The sequence below is a fragment of the Sturnira hondurensis genome, unplaced genomic scaffold, assembly GCF_014824575.4.
Source record: "Sturnira hondurensis isolate 20B ecotype Veracruz unplaced genomic scaffold, ASM1482457v3 Scaffold0022215, whole genome shotgun sequence".
Lineage (NCBI taxonomy): Eukaryota > Metazoa > Chordata > Mammalia > Chiroptera > Phyllostomidae > Sturnira > Sturnira hondurensis.
The window spans coordinates 4305598-4333365 of NW_028094846.1; the positions used below are offsets into that span (position 1 = coordinate 4305598).

The 27768-nt window shown below is 42.4% G+C and overlaps 1 pseudogene; it reads left to right on the top strand.

The window, feature by feature from the left end:
- The first annotated feature begins 2981 nt into the window (after positions 1-2981).
- On the top strand, positions 2982-26135 carry LOC118979059 (dimethylaniline monooxygenase [N-oxide-forming] 2-like; annotated as a pseudogene).
- Positions 26136-27768: the final 1633 nt, after the last annotated feature.

Sequence of the window (27768 nt, forward strand, 5' to 3'; positions counted from 1 at the left end):
ATGATTTTTAATTTTTAGTTTATAAATATAGTGAATTCCATCACCTAGAAATCCAACCTTGCATTCCTGAAATCCACCTTATGTGGTCATGATATATTATCCATTTTATACACTGTAGGATTATAGTCATTCACATTTGCCATGGATTTTTGCATGAATGTTTATGAGGGAAAATGATCTGCATTGTATTTTCTGATATTTTGGTCTGGTTTTGGTATCCATGTAATGATGGCCTCACAAAATGAGTTGTAAGTATTGTATTCTCTTTAATTTTGTGGAACAGGTGTGTGTAATTGACACTAGAGCTTTATTACATGTTTGGTAGAATTTACCAGTGAAGCCACCTTGGCCTGAAAGCTTTTGCAGGAAAAAAGTTAAACGATCATTTCCAGTTCTTTAATAGATGTAAGATGACTCAGGTTATGTGTTTCTTCTTGGGGAAACTTTGGCTGTCTGTGTCCTTCCAGGAATTTGTTCTCATGTGAAGTAATTTGATGGAGATAGGACAGTTTTTTCAACCTATGGCACTGGGACAGCTGGATATTCATGATATGAAAAAATAACAGTCTAGAAACTTACAGAGACATGTGGGGAAAACCAGAAAAATGCCACTTTGCGTGGGGGTACCTGTGCTTCAGAAACATGTGTCAGGGTACGAGAGTCTCCTTCTGGGCCCAGCCACAACAGGGGAGCGGTGTTTTCCCCAACCAAGGCACTGGTGGAAGTGTGGCTAGGTGCAGGGAGACCCTTCAGACCCAACTGGATCTATATTTGAGCCAACTGGAAATTTCTTTGGCAAACTGACCTTGTTGATATCTTATGCAGGCAAATGGACAATATTAATTTTCATCAAACTGAATTTGATAGAATGTTACTTAAAAGTTGTGTACTTGGTCCTGTATAGTAAACAGACATAAGTATGCCCCTTTCCCTCATCTTCACCAATTATGCAAAATAAGATGAGAACAAAAGAACACTGAGGACTGACAAGGGGCTTCAGACGTGCTAACTCAAAGGGTCCTTCTCTGTTGTGGCTGGGCACTTAGCTAGACCACCTCTGAAATTCTTGTTTGCATGTATGTGAACATGCAGAGCACGCAGGTGTGTGAGTGTGTTTGGGACTGAATCTAGGGCACAGGTGGCAAACACAAGGCCCACGGGCCAAACCCAGCCCTCCACCTCATTTTATCCAGCCCAGAACCTTGTTCCTATCCAGCAACCTCGCCGAGCCCCTTGCCCCTAGTTACGAAGTAGTTACATTTATACAGTCCTAACGTTACATTCGGCCCTTTGAAGGCAACTGCAAGGCTGATGTGGCCCCCCGGTTAAAATGAGTTTGACACCCCTGATCCAGGGTAAGGACTATAGTGGGCAAACTCATTAACAAACTGAATATACAACACCTTTTTCACCAGGTCATTACCAATGATAGTCCCTATTTTTAAATCAGATTGGTCAAAGGGCTAATAGTTAAGAAACAGTTCTGTTTCAAGTTATCAGAACCAAAAGAAACTATTATTTTTTTAATTTTTAAAGTACAGTTGGAATATGATATCAATTTAAGGTGTATAACGTAGTAATTCAACATTTATATACTTTATGATATGATGAAAACAGTAAGAATAGTAACCATCTGTCACCATGCAAAGTTACTATAATATTATTGACTCTATTACCTGTTCTGTATACTACATCCTGTGACATCTTTATTATAACTGAAACTTTGTACCTCTTATTCTCCTTCATATTTTCCACTGACACCCCCCACCCTCTCCCCTCTGGCAACTATTCATTTATTCTCTGGATTTACGAGCCTGTATCTGTTTTGTTTTGTTTGTCCATTAGCTTTGGTTTTTTTAGATTCCACATATCAGTGAAAGCATATGGTTTTGTCTGAATTATTTTACTTGGAAAAATACCCTCTCAGCCCATCCATGTTTCAAATGGCAAGATGTCATTCCTGATGATGAAATATCGTTTTTATTGCTGAGTGATATCCGTGTGTGTGTGTGCGTGCATGTGTGTGTGTCACGTCTTCTGTGTCCATTTATCTAATGATGGACACTTGGGTTGCTTCCATATCTTGGCTACTGTATACAAGGCTGCAATAAATACAGGAATGCATGTATCTTTATGAACTAGTGCTTGAGTTTTCTTCAGATACATTCCCAGAATTGGAATTGCTGGGTCATACAGTTCTATTTTTAGTTTTTTTGAGGAACCTTCCTACTCTTGTCCGTAGTAGCTTCGCCAATTTGTACAATGCAAAGGGGTTTCCCTTGTCTTCACATCTGTACCAGTGCTCACAACTCTGCTGTCTGATAGTAGCCAGAATGGCAGGCGAGAGGTAACATTTCACTGTGGTTTTGCTGTAAATCTCCCTGGGGAGGTGATGTCTTTTCATGTGTCTGTGACCAGTGCACACGTAACATGGTTACTGTAAAGGCACTGCACCACCACCTGGACCTCCAAACACAGGCTCCTCGCTTGACTTCCTAACGACCACAGTCCCTGGAGCTTCAGCTGACAGAAGGCTGGAGAAGCTCCGCCTTTTACTCACTGCCTCCTCCAACACTCAAAACCTTTCCGACTGCCTCCAAGCACACAACCCACAAAGCACACGGCTGTGGCACACAGACTGCACCAAAAGGCCTCAACAAAGGTAGGAGGAGGCTGACAAGGAAAAGCTCAGCTCTCAACTCTGAAACTCTCAACTCTGGGGAAAGTAACTGTGAATTTGGCTCATCTCCCTAGAACTATGTCGTTGATCACTTGGCTTTGCGAAATGGGTTGCATTTTAACTGTTAAACCAAGATTCTGTCAACATGGCTTGCAGTAAAGCCCATGACACTTTGGAAATTGACTACTAAGGCATTTTATTCCATTCCAGCTGGTTATTAAATTACCACTGCCCTTCAGAGCCCAATACTCGGGCACACCATACCATCTTCCCTTCCTTTTGCCCCACTGTAGCAGCACTGATGGATCAACTCCATGACGCGGAACCATGGCAAAGAGTGGCAGTGATTGGAGCTGGGGTCAGTGGCCCAATCTCCCTGAAGTGCTGTGTGGGTGAGGGACTCGTGCCCACCTTCTTTGAGAGGACCGAAGACATCGGAGGACTGCGGAGGTTCCAAGTACATGAACTCCTCTCGTTTCTGCAGAGGTTGTGCTGCTCTTGCAGGGTGAGTCACAGCTACAGCAAGGCTGGACTGACGGGTTCCCTGCGCCAGTCCGATCACATGTACTCCTTGCAGCCAGGCAGGGGCCAAGCACTAGAGTGGGACACGTCTCCCAGGTCGTCCTGTTCTAACCCAGATGGTAAAGCCGGGAGCATCCAGAAGCCCTCCCCCAGGCTCTGTCTTGCAGCTCATTATTTTTGTCATTCTCAAAGCAATATACTAATATTAGAGTGTATTATTTTACTTATTTTTTATTATTTTAAATATACTTTATTGGTTATGCTATTACAGTTGTCCCATTTCCCCCCTTTTGCTCCCCTCTACCCTGCACACCCTCTTCCACCCACTTCCTTGCCTTAAGTTCATGTCCATGAACTAAATCATACCTATAAATTCCTTAGCTTCTACATTTCCCATACTATTCTTGCCCTCCCCCTGTTTTCTACCTACCATCTATGCTACTTATTCTCTGTACCTTTTCCCCCTCTCTCCTCCTCCCACCCCCTGTTGATAACCCTCCATGTGATCTCCATTTCTGTGGTTCTGTTCTTGTTCCACTTGTTTGCTTAGTTTGTTTTTGTTTTGGGTGTGGTTGTTAATAATTGTGAGTTTTCTGTCATTTTACTGTACATGTTTATCTTCTTTTTTTTTAATAGTTTTATTTATTTATCTTTAGAGGGGAAGGGAAGGAGAGGCAGAGAAATAGCAATGTACGGTTGCCTCTCGTGCATCCCCTGCTGGGAACTAGCCTACAACCCAGGCATGTGCCCTGACTGGGAATCGAACTACGGTTGTTTGGTTCATAGGCCTGCACTCAATACACTGTGCTAAACCAGCCAGGACATCTTCTTTTTCTTAGATAAGTCCCTTTAACATTTCATGATAAGGGCTTGATGATGATGACCTCCTTTAACTTGACCTCATCTGAGAAACATTTTACCTGCCCTTCCACTCTAAATGAAAGCTTTGCTGGATAGAGCAACCTTAGATGTAGGTCCTTGCCTTTCATGACTTGCAATACTTCTTTCCAGACCCTTCTTGCCTGCAAGGTCTCTTTTGAGAAACCAGCTGACAGTCTGATGGGAACTCCTTTGTAGGTGACTGTCTCCTTTTCTCTTGCTGCTTCTAGGACTCTCTCCTTCATTTTAGTCTTGGCTAATGTAATTATGATGTGCCTTGGTGTGTTCTTCCTTGGGTCCACCTTCTTTGGGACTCTCTGAGCTTCCTGGACTTCCTGGAAGTCTATTTCTTCTGCCAGATTGGGGAAGTTCTCCTTTATTATTTGTTCAAATGACTTTTCCACTTGTTGCTCTTCCCCGTCTCCTTCTGGCACCCCTATAATTCGGATGATGGAACATTTAAAGAACCTCCTGGAAGTTCCTAAGCCTCTCCTCATTTTTTTTTTTTTGAATTCCTGTTTCTTCATTCTTTTGTTTGGTTGTTTCTTTCTTCCTTCTGGTCCACTCCATTGATTTGAGTCCCAGTTTCCTTCCCATCACTATTGGTTCCCTGTACATTTTCCTTCATTTCACTTAGCATGGCCTTCATTTTTTCATCTAATTTGCGGCCAAATTCAACCAATTCTGTGAGCATCCTGATCACCAGTGCTTTGAACTGTGCATCTGATAGGCTGGCTATCTCTTCATCACTTAGTTGTATTTTTTCTGGAGTTTTGATCTATTCTCCCATTTGGGTCATTTTTTTGTCTTGATGCACCTGTTACATAGTGAGGGGTGAAGCCTTAGGTGTTCACCAGGACAGGACAACCCAGTCACCGGGTTGTGATGCTGTATGTGGGGCAGGGGTCCAAGAGGGAACAGTGGTGCTTGCTCCACTCTCTGCTGGATTTCAGTCACTTTCATCCCTTTCCCCAAGCACACTGGGCCTTTCTGGTGCTGATTCCCATGTGGGTGGGCTTGTGTATTGGGTTCTAGGACCCTGTGGGTCTCTCCAACAAACTCTCCTGTGAGGCTGGGAGTCTCTCCCGGCACCTCAACCCCCACAGTGTTTTCAATTGGTGTTTTGAGGCTTTATTTCCCTGCGCTGGGGCCCTGGGTTGTGGGGTCTGTCTCGCTCCCCAGTTTCACCTGGTTTGTCTGCGTGCCAATGTGGGACTGCCCAGTTCCGCCAGCCACCTTGCACACCAAGCTTCTCCACAATCCCCCACCTTACTGGGTCTACCAGCTGCTGCCCTGTGTGCCCACAATCTGCCTGCTGCTGCTTTGTGTGCCCGGGGTCCAGCCACCCCTCTTTTTTGCCACAACCCCTCTCTGCTCAGCTACCTAACTCCACCCCTCCTACCATTCTGGATCAATGTGTGTACTTTAACTCCTTGGTTGTCAGACTTCCATACAGTTCACTTTTCTGTCAGTACTGGTTGTTATTTTGTTTCTAAATTTCTGTTGTCCTTATTTTGGTTGTGTAAAGAGGCACAGTGTGTCTACCTACGCCTCCATCTTGGCCAGAAGTCTAGAGAATATTTTATGAAAGAGAAGTGACAGCAATTCTTTTCAAGACACCACTTCTCTTCCCATCACTGAGCAAATGATTTTGTAGAGAGTATGTTCTTATTACTACTAACTTTTATTTTTCTCTGACAAACTTTGTTTGCTTGGCTGACTGATGACACTGTAGTGTACCTGCTTGGAAACTCTTTCACTATATTATTAAATACATCCTCTGTATAAATTCATGCTATTAGCCAAACCCAAATATTGGCAATGCTAGCTGTCCTTCAGAATTTGTATAGAAATTAGAAAGATACATTACAGAGCTATAAAGATTTATAACTATTCCTCCTAAAATTGTCTGCATAAATATTACCTTGCCACCTTCTAGGTGTGAGATCTTTGGCAAGTTATTTACCTCCCTGTGCCCTGGTTTTCTCAGCCATATAATGAAGATAGTAACAGAAAAATGGAAATATCTCAGTGCTATTTTGAAGTGTAAGAGAGATAATTCATATTAAAAACTTAAGCTAGAGTACAATAAATGTTAGCTTTGATAACTGTTTATATTTTATAGACAAGCAAACAGAAACAGAGAGGGTAAGTGATGCACTCAGAGTCACACACCTGGATGAATTGGTGCTCAGTCCTGGGTCTATGAGGCCCAAGCAGCTAAATCCCTACTAACCACCACACCAGGCCCCAATTTGCATCCTTGCTTAAAAAGGTTAAACAAAATCTCAGCTCAGAACTCTGGTTACAAACTGGGAATTATGTGTCAGACACGCAGAGTGAGGGATTAGAACAGGTGGGACCAGCCCGGGCAGAAGCGCCAGGGCTGAACGCATGGGAATCGGAGGGCACTTCAGCATAGACTGCCCGCAGCACCCTCCCTACAAGCAGACCATGCAGGGGATGGCAGTGACAGCTGGCACACGCATGTTGCCAATTCAAACTGAACTTCATGCCAAAGGGAATTTTTTCACATTGGGTTTCTCAAGGGTATCTGATTGTAAGACACCTAGGGGTTTCTTAAACTACTGAATTTGCCCAGATTTCCTAAGTCAAAATCGTCTGAGGAGGAGAATCTATTCTTAACCAGAGTCCCCTAAGGATTCCATGATGGGACAAGTTTGGCAAAAATTGCACAAATATTAAGATTTAAAAGTCTATTTATTCAATGAGCCAAGCACAGCCAGACCTTATTGTAACAGATAACTTTGCAGAGAGAAAACTGAACAAACAGCTGAATTATATTCATATTTTATGAACAACTGCTCGTTAAAATCATCATAGCAGACATTCCTGTCTTAACCAAAGATGTGTTATCTTTGTCCACTCTCAGTTCAAGTAGAAATTCCATTAGGGATTCTATCCCCCAGGTAGATTTTTATGCTAAGAAAGAAAGTGAAATTATAACAAATTTCTATTTAATAAATTTGTCATTGTTTTGTTGTATTGTCTCATTTGGGATTTAATATCAAAGAGCCAATGTCCCTGACTTAATTGTCATCAATTTGGCAGAAGAACGAAAGGGTTTTTTTTTTTTTTGAGTGATCTGTCAAAAACACAATTTGGTGAATTCCAGGAAGGTTCTCTCTGCCCCAAAATATTTCTACTGCTATCCTATCCCAATGTCTAAAATTTCCAAATTTGAAACTACTTCCTGTCAATTAAAAAAGTTAAATTAAAATGTAAATTAAGCTTTATTAGGTATAAAATAGTTAAGTATATAAACCCATGGAAGCTGTAACAATATCACATTTCAAACCTGGCGTATAACTATATTCAGCACAGAAATGGAAATCACTCTCTCTACCCAAAGAAGACAACGAATCTCCCTAGAGACTGAAACATGCAATCAGCAAAATGTCAGAGGCCAATGTGGCCACATGAGGGTTGTGATGACCTGGAGACAGATTTGCCCAAGGGAGGAGGTGCTGAAAAGGATGCAGGAACCTCCATCCCCACCCCCAGGGCAACTTGGCCTCTTCTCCGCTCCTCCATCCAGGATCAGTTTTGAAAACAGGTTATTGTTTAATTTCTAGATTTACACACAATCCTCCATGATTATATAACACACTTAGTGGTAACAAGTCAAGACAACTGAAGAATCCTTGACTCATGCCCCGGCTAAGAGGGTGCTGAATTCTTCCAAAAGGTTCTCCAGCACCTTTTCCAAGCGGCAGCTTTGGAATGTGGGGAGGGTGGGTAATTATCCTACTTTTAGCACTTTTTTCCAAAAAATGGACAGCCCTCATCGCAGGCATCATCTGGTTTTTCTTCACAATACTTCTAGGAAGCGGGAGCTATGATGACTCTCGTGTACGTATGAAAAGGACACTGAGCTCTAGGACACACACTGCACAGGACATCGCTGGTCCTGGGAAACAGCACACATGAAGGTCTGCAGGGTCCCTGAGCCCTTGCACTTCGTGACCTTACCGAGGTCTAGAGGGATGAAAGCACGGTCTTCCTTTAGCCACTAACCTCCTCTGCCCCCCTCACTGTCCCTGAGACTGGAGCTCACAGGGAAGTTAGCAGCATGCATTGCTTTTGTTGGAGGGGTGGAGGGTTAAACATTTGGATATAAATGTCTTTTCATATCTACATAAATAGCTTGGGGACTTGGGTGCTGATCCCCATGCAGTAGAAAATCCACTCTGATTCCCTCAAAACTTACCCACTAATAGTCTACTCATGACCAGAAGCACTGCCAATAATACAGTCAGATAACATGTGTTTTCTATGTTTTATGTATTACATATTGTATACATACAATAAAGTTAGCTAGAGAAAAGAAAATGCTACTAAGAAAATCATAAGAAACAGAAAATACATTTACAGTACTTTACACATTTATTGAAAAACACCAGAGTATAAATGAGCCCACACAGTTCAAACCGATGTCCTCAGTTATTTTAATTAATCTTCATGTAATAGTCTTTAACTTCTTGTCACCTCAGTCTCCTTTGTCTACCTCCAAGGTGAAGCAACATTTTCTTTCTTAAAATGCCACTCCTGGGATCCAATATCTCAAACTGATTAGAAAAAGATTTGTCATGTCATCAATTGCTGACAAACTACAAAAGTCAAATCCCCAAAGGAGAGCTGGTCTGGCTTTGACATTATTGGGGTGGGATGTGGGGGGAGGGGGCATGCGTGTGCAGCTCAGACGTCAGAACCAGTTCTTCTCATCACTTAAAATTGACCTCACAGAGAAGCCAATCACATTTTAAAGCCAATTTATTGGCACTTGAAAAAATTAATATGTTAGTTTTTTCCAGTATAACAGTCCATCTTAGTCTAAACTATGGCTGGATGGGTAAGATTCACTCTAATGGGCAGAAATAATAGCAAGAGAGGCAAAGCAACACTGAGCACTTGCTAACACCAAGCATCATGCTGAGCACTTTATCTCATCTCCTTGAGGCCTCCTGACAATTGTGTGATGCTGGAATTATTTTTAAATATATTTTATTGATTATGCTATTACAGTTGCCCCATTTCCCTTCACTCCCCTCCACCCTGCACACCCTCTCCCACCCACATTCCCCCCCCTTTAGTTCATGTCCATGGGTCATAGTTTCTACATTTCCTACACTACTCTTACCCTCCCCCCGTCTATTTTCTACCTACTATCTATGCTACTTATTCTCTGTACCTTTTCCCCCACTCTCTCTTCCTCTCACTCCCCTATTGATAACCCTCCATGTTATCTCCATGTCTGTGGTTCTTCTGCTGTTCTAGTTGTTTGCTTAGTTTGTTTTTATTTTTGTTTTGGGTGTGGTTGTTAATAGTTGTGAGTTTGCTGTCATTTTACTGTACATGTTTTTCTGTCAGTACTGGTTTTTCTGTCAGTACTTTTCTGTCAGTACTGGTTGTTATTTTGTTTCTAAATTTCTGTTGTCACTGAGGGTCACAGCATTAGGGGGTCAACCCCCCGTGACTCCCTTGTCTTTGACTCTGACCTGCAAAATCATCAGGTCCTGAGGGAAAAACAGGGAAGGTGGTTTTGTTTTTGTTTTCTTTTGTTTTTTGCTCTATGAAATATTTCTGATTTTGAGAACCTGGCTGGATGAGAAACTCAGACATCCAGCCTTGCTGAGCATATTGTATCCAATCACACAGAGCTATCCCCAAAGAGTTTACACCATCCATTTGACTCTAGGATTACAGAATTTGAAGCTAACATTGAAAACAGAAGTACCATGACTTATTCTTTGTGCAGAGTTCAGATCAGTGTATCTTTGCGTATGACAAAGAAACCACTTCATATTTTAATACAAACTCTCATTGCATCCTAATACTTAGCATACAGTAACACCACCACCACACCAAACTCTAATCACCTAGAAAGATGGCATACCCTAATCTGACTAGTTTTTACTAAACCACTTGAAATTGCAACAAAGTTATCATCTGAGCCTTGATTCTGGAACTGAATATATTTTAGAAGATCAAGCTTTTTGGCAAAAATAACCTAGGAAATATAAACACATTGCTCATGAAAAAAGGCATCTCATCGCTGGCCTGAGTCGGCCTTAGAGGGTGGGTGGGTGGATAAATGGGTGGGTTGATGGGAAGATGAAGAGAGAAAGAAGGTGTGAGGGAGGGGAGGAGGGTCTTTACAGACTTAGACCAACACTCAGCAAGGCTCTACATATCACTCCTAAATGACATAACCTGGGAGCAAATACTGTTTTAGCTTTGGTGACTTGTATGGATACTAATAATCTCTGTGAAACACAATACATATAAAGAGCATTTTATGTATAAAAGAGGCAAGATCCCACTCTTTGAAATTGAGGAACAGAATGAAGAAATAAAGTGGACTCACTACAGCCAAGCTGCTAAATCACCAGGATCGAGTAGGTTCAGGAATGAGGAAGGGATTCTACTTTACTTGGACCAGCCTGGGAACTTAAACTTTTGAACTTTCCAATCCTGCATGAGTGCCTGCATATAGATTAAGCCTCCAAATGATCCTAAAGGACTAAGGAAAGAATGTTCATGTATCCAGACCACTTGTCACCTAGAGATTTACCATCTTGGATCAATCCAGAGGCTAACAGTGCAGGACTGATTGTTCTCAAGAATGTACTTGTTACTATAAGAAATCTCAGCTTTTCCTTCTTCTTCAGCCACTTCTTTCTCTGGCCACTGCCTAGCGGTGTTTCCTATCTGCAAACCTCGAGACCCTTGAAAAAGTCTTTATCATGCATCTATAGCAAAGCCTCCAGACCCTTTTTGAGTTTGTTCAACAATAATCAAGTACAGCCCTGGCTGACTGGCGCCTGGTAGCTCAGGTGGTTAAAGCATCATCCTGTAACCAAAAGGTTGCAGGTTCAATTCCTGGTCAGGGCATATACCGCGGCTGCAGGTTTGATCCCTAGCTGGGGTGTGTACGGGAAGGAATTGATTGATGTTTCTCACATCACTGTTTCTCTATCTCTCTCAAATCACTAAATATGTCCTCAGGTGAAGATTTAAAAAAGAAAGAGAAAGCAAATACAACTTCTTGTACAGAAAATGCCAGAAAACTCAGGTGTGACACTGTGCAGCTGTGTCAGTCCTGGGGTGTCCGCAGCTTTCCCAGGGCCTTTCCTACACTGCAGTGGGCAGCTCAGGCTCACAGCTTCCTCGGTGACAACAGACACTACCACCGGGCAGCTGGCGCACCCCTCTTCCGCAGCAGAGGGGACTGATCCAGTCCAGGCTCACACAGCCTGAAAGCGGCAGATTTAAGGCTGTGTCTAAGCGCCAAGACCAGGCTCCTTCTGCTGGTCTGGGCAGCCTCTCTCAGTGCCGCCAAAAATCTAAGGAGCCTTGATCTAAAGATTGGCATAGAAGTAATGACTTTTCTAGGAATAAGGATGAGAAAGGTACATGCACAATTGATTTATTGTGGTCGTGCAATTACAGCTGAATATTTCTTTTCCTTTATTTACTACTCTGTGGAAGAGACTATAGTGCCCTTTATATAAAATAAAGTCATCTATTTAAATTAATTAACTTTACATTTCTTTATACCTCACACTAATGCTGAGTCATAACCGCAATTGTTACTTTCCTGGATTTGCCTTAGTCTCTGCTAAGGCGGAAGTATCTATTAAGGACTTCTTGGTTGGCCTAATTAAATTTTCTTATAAAAGCCCCTTTGATAACATGCTAATTTCAGGGACACTGAATCACTCACCCTTGGTTCTTACCGTGATTTAACATAAAAGACATTACCACTAAGCACAGCACTTCTTGTAGAGGAAATTATAAACTCAGCCATAGTGTGTGCTACCTCTGAGGTTCCACTGAAGCATACTTGGTAACATCTAAAGTCAAATGTAAGGTTCAACAGGTGTCGGTGCTATTCACCTTTATTGCTTAAGGAAGGTTCATTGCCAAGAAACAGAGCGAAGGGAGAGAATTCCAACCAAGTTGTGAAAACTCCCTGGCCCCCAAAGGACTCATCTGAATGGAAATTCTCCATTATGTTCTCTGACCAGTGTCCCAGGGTTCATTAAGGTGGTGGAAGCGGGGATGTAGCCTCCCCAGGGGGATTCCAGGAAGGGCTGGCTGTAGCAATGACTGACACTAAGAAAGCAGAGACCCACGGTACTAAACGTGGCCAGGGGAGGGTGGCCGCCACTCCCCAGCCCCCACATGGTAATAGCCCCTCCAGGGGCCCCGCTGCAAGGCCCCATGTTGGCCCTGCCACACAGGGTGACGATCGTGTGCACTGCGCCAGAGGGGACCACCTCACCCAGGGGTTAGATTAAAAGAAGAGTAGGACCAAGGGATGTGTTTAATGCATGACTATCACTTTTATTTGATCTTTTAGGAAAATGTGGAAGATGGGCGAGTGAGTATCTATCAATCTGTCATCACCAGCATGAGCAAAGAAGTGTCCCGTTTCAGTGACTTTCCAATGCCTGAAGATTTTCCAAACTTTCTGCCTAATTCGAGGCTCCTGGAGTATTTCAGGATCTTTGCCAAGAAGTTTGATCTTCTAAAATACATTCAGTTCCAGGTATTACATTTTGGGGGAAATAGTTTTCTCTGCATTAGAACAGATCACATTTAAATAAGAAGTTCCTCTGATAATGAAAGAAATTATGAATAAAAGAAAGTATTCCAATCCAATTCTTTGCCGAAAGATAAGGGCATGATAGAAAACCCAAAGAGAATGTCATTGTGCTGACATTATAAATCGTATGCACTGACAGAAGAGAAAAACCACCTGTGAAGAATAAAGGCCTGAATGATGACATTGATGGTGAACCTGCCTTTAAACTCACATTTAAACCACCAAAGAGCCCTATCCTCACTGCCCTTAAAAAACCCGTGTGTAAAATATCAAACTTCTATTCCATTATTTTAGATAAACATGTCTCAACAATTTTACTTAACTCATTATTAATGAGGGACCAGCTTCTTACCTTCTCTATGTAAAGAGAACTTCTCAGGAAAACAGGCTAAAGAAATTCACAGTTTTCCATTCATCTAAGATGCCCAGGGAAATTACATTTGCTAATTATTTTTTTCTGGGTGCAATCTCTTGCAAGGTAAAGATGTTCAGATCACTTTAAAATACAGTTAGAACTATCTCTCCTGTGTTTCCTCAAAAACTAATCATCAGCAACAAAAAACTCACTTAACATGCTGAATTTGTATCAATAACCTACACTCTAAGAACTAGTAACTGTGCTAAGGAAACTGAAATTACACCTCTGAATAAATAGCTCTCAGTGGAGTTTACATTTTTAACACATATCAGTGTCTTGGTAATTTTAGCTCTGTCCCAGGTTTATATTATATTAACTTATAACAGCTGATTTTGGTGGAAATCTGTATTTGTTAAGTACCATTACAATGTCCAGTTCCACCTGATGTAGTTTTTCCCAAATTCCTATAAATGACAGATTCTTTATACCAAAAGCTTTTATAGGTCCTTGTCACTTAGTTATCACTATATTTAATAGATATATTACCTTCTTATGATATGCAATTTATATTCTCTATTCTTTTAAAGATCATGTGAGAGTTGCGAGAGGACTACTTCTGCTGTTTCCTATTTCACTGCTGTAATTGTTTCCTGGAGGAGTTAGGAAAACACACTTCTGTTTATTGGTCTCTGCATTGGTATAAGCCATAAAATGTTAAGGCTAACTCAAAATGTAAATGGCTCTGTTGCATTTCTAATAACCTCCTGAGTAATACTGAAGGGGTCAGTCCTCAAACAATATTTTTCTATTTTTTAAAGATTCTATTTATTCATTTTTAGAGTGAGGGGAAGAGAAGGAGAAAGAGAAGGAGAGAAATATCAATGTCTGGTTGCCTCTCAAGTGCCCCATACTGGGGACCTGGCCCACAACCCAGGCATGTGCACTGACTAGGAATCGAACTGGTGACCCTTTATTTTGCAGCCCACGCTCAATCCACTGAGCTACACCAGCCAGGCCCTCAAACCACATTTTGAAAAGCAAGAATCCACAGTACTTTAGCTCACATACCACTATGGACTACAAATCAGAAATCTTTCCTCTCAGCTGAAAATGCCGAGACATGTTACAGTACTTTTATAAGCTTTATACTAACATTCCTTTTACAATTTTAAAGTTCAACAGCCTCAAACATTACCAATGCAGCATTCTGAAAAATATCTGAAACTTTGAAAAGCAAGCCTCAGAGACTGAAAATACTTGCAAACAAGAGGCATATGCCATTCCTCTAAACACGAGAAAAGCTTGCTTCCATTAGACATTGTTCCTTAAATGCAACACACCTATGACTTCTATGTACACTTTTGAAATTCATAGACCTCCAGACAGTGAGCTACACAAACAAAAAAATCAATGAAAAATCAATTATTTCACCCATATGAGATCATGACCAGCACTGCCATCATGAAGTGCCCTGATTTTAAAATAGGAAATAGGGACAAGTACCATTTGGAGTAGGACAGTATGTCAGACACCATGCAAACTGCTTCCCAAACATCTTCTCTAATACATGCACAGAGGTGGATTTACAAAGGGTCCTTGACAAATACTGATGTTGTCATCACTTGAATAATAAACACATGTTTTACACCTTACCCAGAGCTTACCTTCCACCCCTGCGTCTTGCTCCAGTTCTCAGTCTGCTGAGTGGGCCTCTCGCACAAAGCAGTACATCCTTGGTAGGCAGTTCCCTGCCAGAAAAGAATGAGAGGCCATGCTCAGCAGTCTGTGCCTTAGCTGGCTTGAAATGGGTTCAGACGAGACCTAAATAGCATTGCACATCGCACTCAACCCATGCCCACACTCCCAGGCCACTGCACAAGGCCCCTCTTGTGCCAGATTCACTCTCAGTGACACCTTTTCCATATTCGTTTAAGACAAGTGTCCTCAGGATGAAAAAATGCCCAGATTTCTCATCCTCTGGTCAATGGGAGGATACACAGTGCTGAGCAGTGATGGTTTGCAACGGCCACCACACCCTCCCAGGGAGGACGGTTCCACAGGACCATGCCCATGGACAGAGCTGGTGGGGAAGGTTCCTGGAAACTCTTTTGGTCCTGGACCATATGCTTAACCTAACATTTCTCATATGGTTTACACTTTGAGTTTGTCAATTAGCCTCGCTATTGGAACTTACCAGTAAGAGGGGAAGAGGCAAAACAAATGACTGACCACAGAAAGGAAAAGCTGGTTTGTTGAAACTAATTTGACATAGTTACCAGGCTTCTTTGTTTCCTCCTGAAGGTATTGAGAGGTTCAAAGGCCAGTACTTTCACAGCTGCCAATACAAGCAACCCGAGAAATTTGAGGGGAAGCACATTCTGGCGACTGGTCTGGGAAACTCAGCTGCAGACATTGCCGTTGAGCTCAGCAAGAAGGCTGCTCAGGTGCAGTGCCTTCTGCTTACCTTGTACCATGGAGGAGAGGAACCAGGTGGGGCACACTGGAAAATGTGAGCTGTATACTCATGGCTCCATTACTCATTAGTTGGTTGATTGGTTGCTTGCTTGCTTGCTTGCTTGGGTGCTCAGTTGCTCCATAAGGTATCACAGAAAATTCCTGGTGTCAAGAAGCCAGAGTTTACCTCCCAGCTCTGCCTCTAGCAGCTGTGTAGCCTAGACTGTCTCACTTCACTTCTCTGGGATACAGTTCTTTGAGTCTAAAAATGCGAAGTTTGGACCAGATGACATTCAGCCTAAGAGGCCTTGTTTCCACCCACGGCCCTTAGTGAGAAGTTGACCAATTCGTGTATTATATAAAGGTAGGAGGGCCCATTTAGAAATTTAGTGCACATTTGAATTATATTTGAATGTACATAGCCCTCAATTAGCCAGAGATCATGACAAGAAATAGTAAATAGACAGTAAGACTCCCAGCCAAGATCATAGACATTTAGGTGTGCACAGAGGCCGTCCAACCATCGTCATCTCTGCACCTGCTCAAGAACGACACAAGTGAGCTGTCAAGGCATCGAGCCTTACAACAGTTGATAACGTTGACAGCGATGGTTAGGAATAGCAGAAAATAAATCCCTTTCAGAAGAACACACCAAGGTGAAGATGGGAAATAGCTAGGGTTCCTTTCTCCTCAAAGCCTTCCCTCCCAACAGGGCCTGGACCCAGAAGCCCTACCGCTTGTACGCTAGCTTCCTCCGCCTGGCTCCTTCTGGCTGCACAGGACTTATGGTGCCCGTGTCCACAACCAGAAAAACTGTCCTGACCTGAGTCTCACACTTGGAGGCCTTGAGATACCAGCTAGCAAATGTGATAAACAAAAATGGTTCACCCTCGGCAGGTTAATGAAGGGCTTATATTGGAACCTGTCAAAGTCACCTATTCATCAGTGCCAAGGAAGCAAGGACGACACTCATGGAAATATTTAAATATAACCTCTAATATGTAATCAAAGTATTGTCAAGTCAACATAAGGGCAGCCACAGGAAAATACTAGATTACAAGTATGTTATCACACTCAGATCAACAATTTAACACTGGTGAGTATAGCTCTTACTTCACTGGCTTATGCCTAATGTCTGGCATTCTATGAAACTCTTCCTCCTCCACCCTAAATTTACAAAGTAATAATAATTAACAGACAATAGTTTAAGTACTTTATTTATATCACTTAATCTGCACAGTAATACCATGAGGCAGGTACTGTTATTGCCCCCATTTTGCAGAAAGAGAAACTAAGGCACAGAGAGGTTGAAATAACTTGCCCAAGGCAATACAGCCAGTAAGTGGTGTGGCTGGGATTCAAACCTAGGGAGCAAGTTCTGGTGCCTTCAGCCTGGAGTGGATGATTTTAAAACTCCTAAGTAAACTGGTTTCCTTACATATGAATCATAGTTAGGTGTTTATCTAGGACAGCCTTATGCAACAGAATTCATAGAATGATAGATAAATTTTTGAGAGAAATTCAAATATGCATTTGGGCAACAGGGGAATAACAATAAGCAAGGTAAACTACATATATGAATATATATATATCAGATAGATCAGAGATATATATTCAGATACATATGTAGAAAATATACACAAATGTACATTTGTGTATATACAAATGTGTGTATATATATTAAATATATCTTATATATAAAATGAGAGAAATCTGAGTAAGCAAGGTAAAGAACACACTAGAAAGAAGACTCAGATGTGCATTTGTAAGAATGGGAATCACAGTATAAGTTTGGAATTTTAACTTATAATACATAACAAATTTCTTTTAAGTGTGAGAGGAAGTTGACTCCCCTGGTTAGTCCCACTCTACAGAAATATACACCCACAATTGTGTGCCTATGTAGTCATTAGGTTGTCATTGCACATGTCCTAGGATTATAATTATTTGCCTTCCATACAAAAGAAACTTGGGCAGGTGAAAAGGTGAGAAGGGGGAAGAAGTACCATAAACCGTAGTGTAAGCTCAAAGATTTTCTCATGTTTTCGTGAAAGTCCCTAAGACTGTTGTAGACTTCCTCTATCCACTGACAAATACCACTGATATTTCTTTTATGTAAAATTGCTGCAGTGAAAACTGGAACCTACTTCACTTGGAGGTCAAGCATCCTTAAGACAAAGCAATGCAGGAATTTCTGGGGCCAGACATGTGATGTATCACCTATAGGGGGTTCCTCCCCAAAGGGACAGTGCCCTCACATTCCTTCCATTTTGCCTACCAGGAGTCCATCAGCACCAGGCAAGGTTCCTGGGCCGTGAGCTGTATGTATGACAATGGCTACCTCTGGGACATGGTCTACCACACCGGTTTAGCTCCATGCTCCAAAATGTCCTGTCGCAAATAGTTCTAAAGTGGATGTCAGAATGATGGATGAATCAGTGGCTCAACCGTGAAAATCATGGCCTTGAGCCTCAAAACAAGTGAAGTTATTTTGCGTTTCTTATGGGATACTCATTGGCAAGCACAGTCATCAGAGGTACCTCTCTCCACAAAAGGCCGAATGCTAATGTGCTAGTTCAAGCTGCAGCCTAACAGTGGAGATGTCACAGGTGCTGCAGTTGGAAACCCAGACGTGTTCTGTATGCCTTCCAAAAGGAAAATACTTAAGAAGATCAAGTAGTAATGGGATGAGCTACTCCAAGAACAAGGTCATGGAAAGGAGGTCCTAATCCGAGAGCTGTCCACCACTAGAAGGGCTGTTTTAGAGGACCATGACCTTCCTTTCAGAGGATCGTGGTGGAAGTGTGCGTCCAGTTCTCCTCTGACGACTCTTGCTTTGCTGACTCTGTCTGTACAGCATAAGGGCTCTCCACACGCGCAGCTTTTGAGAACACACTCAGTCTCCTTGCCAAAAAAAAAAAAACCTCTATTCATCTCAAAGTTATACATCACTGACCTTATAAACACAAGCAAACATTATAGATGTTTGTTTTTCTTTAGTTGACAATGAGCTCCTTCCCTTTAAAAAAAAACAGTGGAGCTTTAGAATCTTTCAACAAGAACTATGTGACTGCTGTATTCTGAGATCTGATACATGCGGCATGTACTGCCTGGTATTTTTTTCCAAATGATTCTTAAACCTCCAAGACAGAGAATTTAAGAAATATAAGCAGACTTTGCTTCCTCATACAGGCTATCACATACAGAGACTCTATGGGTATTTGGCATCAACAAATGTCCCCAAACTTAATTCTATATACTAATTTTCACACTGATTCCTTACTAATTATCTAAACTAATGGAAAATTTAACACATTTTCCTTTTCTTGTTTATGATCAGATGGAGATTAAGTGGAACAGCAAGACTGAAGGCAGATAACAGTAAAGAGTGGCAGAAATGTCGGTGGGCTCTCACCACGGCCATATGCAGGGACTGACCACAGGCACTGGCAATCCATCTAAGCCCTCGGAGGTGCTTTCTTTTCTGAAACATCTTTTATACTCAGCACCTTCGTGTTGTCCCTTTGTGGAGCAAGAGACATGTGACATGAAAATAAAGTCAAACGGTAAATTTGGGGGAAAGCCAACTAATCAAGTTAGAAAGTTTTATGGGTATTGAAACAACCTCTTTATTTTTAGAGCCAAACCCACAAAACATCAAGTGGGTTCATGACTCCTCCTTAAATGTCCCTTCTCAGTGTTTTCTTCTGTGTGTTTTAGATACCTTATGAAAGCATCTGTCATAAATGATGACCTACCAAACCATATACTTTAGGGAGCCATCAGGGTGAAACCAAAAGTGAGAGAGCTCACAGAAACGTCTGCCACCTTTGAGGATGGGAAGGGGGAAGAGGACACTGATGTCATTGTCTTTGCAGCAGGACATGTCATCTCTTTTCCCTTCCTTGAAGATTCACTTGTTAAAGTAAAGAATAGTATGGTCTCACTGTCTAATTACATGTTCCCTCCTCACCTGGAGAAGTCAACCCTTGCCTGCATCAGTCTCATTGAGCCCCTAGGTTCCATTTTGCCAACTGCTGAACTTCAAGCTCACTGGGCAACAAGAGTTTTCAAAGGTAAGTGAGTGGTGAGGGTTTCACACCTGGTGGAGTTGACTCAACAATGACTTTAGACAAGAAGGCTGCCAACCTTGGCTGCTCTCCTAAAAAGTTAGTGGAGAAGTCACATAGTAACAAAGACACGATAATAACAAATACTTGCAATTGCCCTTTAAAATATTAGAAAGCCGTAAATTTTGATTGGCATAAACTGAAGCACACATTATCCTTTATTTGAATCCAGAAAGAATCACTAAGCAGGCAAACACCTATGACTCCTGGTTTTACCTATATGATGTTTATGAATTCCTCAAAATAAGTGCAAATCAATAGATACAGGGCCTACTCCACACTTCATTCCAAATTAACTCTTGATATCTAAGCAGTTGAATCTCACAGATCCCTACAAAGTTCCAAAAGTACTGAAAAGTTTCTATCTGAGCATCTGTGTACCACTTTCTACACGTGAGAAGGCTATTATTACCTCCTGACCCCAGGGTCAACTCAGCTCAACCAAAAGCAATGAATCCCTAGCCTTGTGATGGATCCCAGCAGAACAGACAGAAATTTGAACAGATGATTAAAACATAATGAGACAGCCACTTTGGTGGAGGGATGCATGGAGTTGAGTGGGAAGGAGAGAAGGGGTGCTTAGCAACAGCAGGGTGGAATAAGGGGAGGGCACGTGGCCAAGGAAAACTTCCTAGAGGACTGGGCCTCCCAAGTGCATAAAAGTGAGTCGCTGGAGCCTGAACAAGGGGTATGAAGCCTATGGAGAATTACAAGCTGTCTGACATTGCTAGTACATGGCACGTGCCGCAGAGAGGAGAGTCTGTCCTTGGAGAACAAGGAGCCAGGACAGAGGGACCACGTAAGGCATGCCAAGAAGCTTGGACAGAAAATGCAGGCTGGCTCTCCCCAAGCCTGGACACACATAAAAATCACCTGGTGGACTCAGGACCTTGATGAGGTCTGGTCTGAGGTCCCAGGATCTCCCTTTTAGAAGGTTCTTCAGGGGGGAGAGCAGGGGCAAGGGTAAATGCAGACAACTGTAACTGAACAACAATAAGGTAATTTGCTGGGGGTTTTTTAAAGAAAATTCTTCAGTCAGGGTATCCAGTGAAAGGTTATAAGCAAGGAACTGACACCAGAATGACAATTTTGACACATTATTTCATCATTCGTGGGGAAGATACCATATTTTGCTGTGTATAACATGCACTTTTTTGCCCCAAATTTTCAGGGAAAAATAAGGATGCACATTATACATGGGTACAATTACTTACCATGGGTATAATAATCTCATGTATAATGTGCACAAAAATGTAGGTGCACACTATACATGGCAAAAGGTATGTATGTAGACTGCCAAAGAGAAAATAATGGCATCTCAGAGACCAGTGAGAAGGCACCTCCAACAGTCTACAGTAAATGTGCTGCAGCCTGAGCCAGGTGGACAGGGCGGAGGAGAGCACACGAGTGTGGGAAATCAGCAGGGCGCAATGACTGGCTCAAAGGGGAGATCAGAGGGAAGTAGAGCATGACGACCTGCCAATCTCTGGCCACAGAAACTGGGTGTGGGCAGCACTTTCATGAACGGAGAGGGGCTGCGCAGGGGAACAGACAGGAAGCAGCTTCAGGGATGAGCTCAGTTTTGGACTTGTTGAATCTGAGATGTCAGATGACTATTCACATCCAGGGTAAATGGCCATTTTTCACATCTGAAGCTCAAGGGACACAGTGGATGCACGGAATCATAGCTCACACTGATAACGCTTGCACCCATCTGTTTCTCCAGACCCCACTGCCCTACCTTAGCTTGCACCCCTCTCTCTCTCACCAAGTTTACTTCAGCAGCCTCTTTTCTTAAGATTGTATTTATTCTTAGAGAGGGGAAGGGAAGGAGAGAAACATCAGAGTGTGGTTGCCTCTCGAGTGCCCCCTGCTGGGGACCTGGCCCTCAATGCAGGCATGTGCCCTGATTGGTAATCCAACTGGCAACCCTTTGGTTTCCAGGCTGATGCTCAATGCACTGAGCCACACCAGCCAGGGCTACTTCAGCATCCTCTTAACTGGTCTTGCTGTCGTTATGCTCACCTCCCTAGAGCCCATTTTTCTAAGGCAAGTCTAATCTTGTCATCTCCTACTGAAAACCTCCCATGGCTTCCCATCATCTTCACAACACAGCTCAAGCTACTGGCATAGTTCCAACTCCTCAGGTTCATGTTCTCTCTCCAGCCTCAAACTTTCCCCTCCCCACCTCCAAGTTCATGCTATAGCCTGTGTCCAAAGGGTAGCTTCACATAGAACACAATGGGTTATTGTGTACCCTGGAGTTCAACAGCAACAGCCCTGACTGGTATAACATGGTTAATGGTGAGAGTCTAATTGTATGAATCAGCCACTGGATAAAGTGATGATACTGAATCAAACCCACTACTCAGACCAGCCTTTTATATTCTAGGCTTGTGTACCTTGCCCTCAGAGAAGACTATGATGGAAGACATTATCAAGTGGAACAAAAAAAGAATTGACCTGTAAGAACGTTTTCTCAATCTTTACCTAGATCAGTGTTTCTCAAAGTATAGTGCTCTACCCACCTGTGAGAACTACCCAGCCACTTGTTGAAAGATGCACATTCCAAGGGCACAGCTCACACCAACCAAATCCAAATTTCTGGATGAGACTGGACATTCGTATTTCTATATCCTTCCTAAGTGATTCTTATACACAGTAGTTTAATAACCAACTGCTGAAAGACAGAAATGTTACCGAACCAGAACATTTTTCCCTTGACGGAACTTCATTTACATTTTGTATGATGCCCATGTTAAACTCCCTGTTTTCTCAGGCCACCCACACTCTGTTGTGAGATGGGGAACGGGATGGCAGTTAACGGCAGTGACAGTAGCCTGTCTCTGGAAAGTTAGCTGAGGGACCTCCTGTCCAAGTAAATCAGAAAGAGGATGTACAACATAAAAGTCAATGACTTCTGCTTTGTGACCAAAGTGGAAGACAGTTCAATCAAGATTGAGTGCCGAGGGCTTGCCTCCTTGCAAACCACATCAAAACTACAGCTAAACTGCATAACCACCACTATTCAGAACTGACAGAAATCGAGCTGAGTGGAAATCCTACAACCACAGAATTAAAGAAATAACCACACTGAGACAGGTAGGAGGGGTGGAGATGCGGAATGGGCTGGTCCCACACCAAAGTGTGGTGGATAAAATTTGGGAGAGATAACTTTTAATTGAGGGGTCCCAGCCCCACACCAGGACCACCAGCCCAGGGGTCCAGTGCCAGGAATAATAGTCCCCATACCTTCCAGCTGTAAAAGCCAGTGGGGATCAAGGTTGTGAAATACAGAAACTGCCGAAGTCCTAGGCAGTTCCTCTTTAAGATTCCACACATGGACTTACTCAGACTCTCTTTCTGGGCTCCAGCATGGGGCAGCAGCTTGAAAGACATCAGAGACAGGGGAAGGCAATTAATTGTCTGGCACGAGGGCAAGAGCTAGGAGGCAGCTTTCTCCCAGGTAGAAGTACTGGCAAAGGCCATTGCTTCTTTTCTGAGCCCTCCCCCCCACACAATGCCAGCAGGTGGGCAGCATGGTCTGAGACTCCATCAAACTGACTCACAAGGATTGCCCACCCTAGTGATTTCCTGAGGCTCCATCCTACCCAAATTTTACGCCCACCCAAGCTGTTTCCAGGGGCTTTTCCATATAAATGACTTCCCTTGGCTCATGCTTCATATTTTCCTAAATTCTCTCAGACACAGCATTTGGCCTCAACAAGCCCCATGCCTCTCAATAAGTGGTCCCAGCCCCAGAATTAGAAGCAGCCAGCCTCGGTTCACAGCTTGCCTCACTTGGGTACACCCAAGCCCAGCACAAGGAAGTCATCTGCAGATCGCTCTGCAGCTTATTCCAGGTGGCCCCAGACAGAAAACACACAGCGGCCAACCACAGATGGCCTGTACATTCGAGGAGGCCCAGAGACTGGCCACCCACTGAACAGCTACCAGCCACATTAAGAGCACAACCACCTAACCATCTCCACAAGCAATACACTCAAGGGGTGGACTCGGTGGGCACCAGAGCCTTGCTGAAGTAAGTCCTGCTCTGTGGAGTGGGCCCCTACATAGCTGGTCCTCCACAGTGGTTGGAATTTCATAGTCAGTGGTCACAGCCAGTCCTTGAAGCTGATCAGCCTGGGTAAATCCTTCCCATTGACCTTCCAATGGCAATCAAGTCTCAACTACAACAGGAGGGTGTACACAGCCCACACAGTGAGCACAACTCAAATACCCAGCTTGGATAGGGGAGGCTGTGCCACTGGACCCTATAGGACACCTACTCCTGTAGGTGGCCTACTCCTTAGGCCACTCTACTAACACATAGGAACAAGCACAGAGAGGCTGCCAAAATGAAGAAACAAAGAAACATGGCCCAAATGAAAGAAGAGATCAAAACTCCAGAAAAAGAACTACACAAAATGGAGACAAGCAATCTACTAGATGCAGGGTTCAAAATACTGGTTGGTTATAAGGATGCTCAATGAACTTAGGGGAAGGTTAGATGAACTCAGAGAGAACTTCAACTGAATAAAAAAAGACATGGAAACCATAAAAAAGAACCAGTCAGAAATGCAGGATACACTAACTGAAATTAATAACAATTTACAAGGAATCAACAGTAGAGTGGATAAAACTGAGAATCAGATCAGCAATTTGGAACATAAGGAAGCAAAAACCACCCAGCCAGAACAGAACAGCAAGAAGAAAAATGATTCACAAAATGAAGATAGTGTAAGAAGCCTCTGGGACTTCAAGAGCAAAACATTCACATCATAGGGATGCTGAAAGAAGAGAGAGCAAGAAACTGAAAACCTACTTGAAAAAAATAATGGCAGAAAACTTCCTGAACTTGGTGAAGGAAACAGACATACAAGTGCAGGAAACACAGAGAGCCCCCAAACAAGGTGAACTCAAAGAGGGCCATACCAAGACACATAATAATTAAAATGTCCAAGGTTAAATACAGAAAGAATCTTAAAAGCAGCAAGAGAAAAGCAGTTACTTACAAGAGAGCTCCCATAAGACGATCAGTTGATTTCCTAAAAGAAACTTTGCAGAACACAAGGGACTGGCAAGAAATATTCAGAGTGATGAAAAGCAGACTTACTCTACCACCCAGCAAAGCTATCATTTGGAATTGAAGGACAGATAAAGAGCTTCCCAGACAAGAAACCATCTACAGGAGTTCACCAAACCAATATTATATGAAATGTCAAAGGGTCTTATTTATGAAGATGGTCAAAAATATAAATAATAAAATGGCAATAAATACATATTTATCAGTTGAATGTATAAATAAAATAAACAAGCAGAACAAAAACAGAATCATAGATATAGAAAACATTTTGATGGTTGCCAGATGGGAGGGGGTAAAGAGGATAGGTGAAAAAGGTGAAGGGATTAAGTACAAATTGGTCGTTATAGAATAGTCATGGGGATGTAAAGTACAACATAGAGAATACAATAGCAAAAGCATATGTGCATGACCCATGGACATGGACAATGGACTAAGGGAGTGACAGGTCTGGATGGTGGGGGCAAAGGGGGAATAACTGGGACAACTATAATAGCCTAATCTATAAAATATCATTTAAATACAAATATTTAAAAAACTGGAACCACATCCCATTGGAAAGTTGACTTAGAGACTTCATCCCATGAGGGGGTTAGCTCATGTTCAAATTCTCACTCTTCTGACATTTACTGAGTACCACATGCCAGCCAAAGTACCAGACACTTTGGTAATTTAACAAGCTAATTTTAAGTGTCTCCTCTGGGCAAGACACTGGGGTAGGCTTGCATCTGTTTTATCTCATGAATCTTGGCAGCAATCCTGACTGGCTGCTACCTTGCTTTACTAAGCCGATAATGACTGCAGTTGCAAATGCTGTCGCATTCCTAGGACTCCCATGTATTCATGACTATTTATTTGACAGCCTACAGTCAATCTGAAACATAGGACTCCTGATGGGGTAAGCCAACATTCACCAGAGGAGAGTCACTAAAAATTCATTGATTTGTTTGTTCACTACTTCACTCTTTCAATAGCTGTTGAATGCCTAATGCTCTTGCATAACTCAGAATACCTCATGAATTTGCCCTTCTTATTTCCTTCACCAAGGTTTGGAGAGACCCAGAGCCAGATTTTGCAGGCCAACTACATCGACTACTTGGATGAGCTCTCGCAGAGATAGGTGCAAAGCCAGACCTCCTCTCTCTCCTGTTCAGAGATCCTGAACTGGCTGTCAGACCTATTTTGGACCCTGCAACTCCCATCAGTATCGCCTGGTGGGGCCTGGGTGATGGAAAGGAGCCAGGAGTGCCATCCTCTCCCAGGAATGAAGGGTACTGAAGCCTTTAAAGACGCGTGCTCTGGACCCGACATCTCATTTCCCAGCTTCCTTCCTATTGCTAATCCTGGGGCTTCTAGCCGTGGCTTTAGCTGTTTTATTCTAATATCAATGGTACTAATCTGACAGCTTTGGCCTTATCATCAATTAATTACCTCTTAAAGGAAAAAAATCAAAAAGAAAAACATTAAATCTATACTCTAAGTTTTAGAGTTGAGAGGAAAAGAGGAAGAGAGGTGATTGTGGAAAATTAGCAGAATTAGGGTTATGTATAAAACCAAAACAATGTCATGAAATATCTTCGCCATTTCACTCTTCCCTCAAGTTCACTAGACTCTCCAAAAAGGACAAAATACCATGTCTAAATAGTGTCACCAGCCCTGATGTAGGAAAGCTGTGTGGAAAACAGCAGAATTCCACAGAATGAACAGCAGGCCCCACAGTTTAAATCAATGAAAACTTTAAGTTATGGATAAATATTTAAACTTCTGTGCAATATTCTGAACAGTCTATCCAACCCTGTTTGGTGACAAAGTTTTCAGACATTAGGTCATGCTCCATTTGCTTAGTGGGGAATCACTCAAAAGTATTGGAAAAAGAAAATGAAAATAGACTTTAAAAGTATGTCAATACTCAGATGGACTTTCAGGGCCTCATACTGAAAACTAAGTACAGCTTGTTTTTTTAATCTTTTCTCACATTTCTTATCTTTTTCTCACACACTGAAACACTGCTATAAAACAAAAATAAGTATTCCACAATGGCTGTCTACCACATATTTAGTCCTTCTCTAGACCAGACACTGTGCTCTGTGCACATCATATGTGTTATTTCATTCTCACAACAGTTCCGGGAGATGGGTACAGCTATTGTACCCATTTAGCAGAAAAGAAACTGAGACTCAGAGCAATTAGGTGACACGCACAAGACCATACAGCTGCTCTTATGATGGAGGTGGGACTGGAACTCAGACGTGCCTGACTCTGGAGCTAAAGATCATAATCTTGCCCCACAATATACTCAGTTACAAAAATCACTAATGGTGATAAAGTACCAAGCAGTTTGTTTTATTTATAATCAGATACATATTACTTTAGGAGGACAGCACTCCTTGTAAATGTGATTGGGTTAACTGTATTTATAATGTTTGGTTTATAATTCGGCTAGGTCTAAGAAGCAATTGAAAGTATTCACCATGAAAGATACCTGTATGTAACATTTAAGACAGTCATTGACACTTTGGAAGAACAAGAATCGAGGAAGAAGAGTGTCATTTCCTAAGTAGAGGAAAAGCATTATGTGATTGAGCCTTGTATTTAGTTCTGCCTTTGCAGACAACCAAGGCGAAAAGCTAACCCATATGAGTATTTGTCATCTGATAAAAAGCAGCACCAGTTAGGACACGCTAACATTTTCTTGAAACTGAGGTCCAAGAAGGGCACAAGAAATTCAATGTCAGTAGACACTGAGCAACATGATAAACATCAGGTTACGAAACATGCACTGAGCTTTGGGAGGTAAACACTACTGTAAGCCTTTCAAAGAGACAGAAAAGGTCAGGGGTTAAAAGATTTGGGCAAATTCCTGCTCATGCTCCTGCAGAGCCTCTGCTGGCATTTTTCTTCGCTTTGGCCATTTCTCCTCCAAAAGCCTGCACCAGTAAAATGGCAAGCTCTATCCATGGAAGCTTTTTCCTTCAAGCCCACTGAAATGACATTAGCATTGAAATGCAAGATTTCTTTCATTGCTCCTGT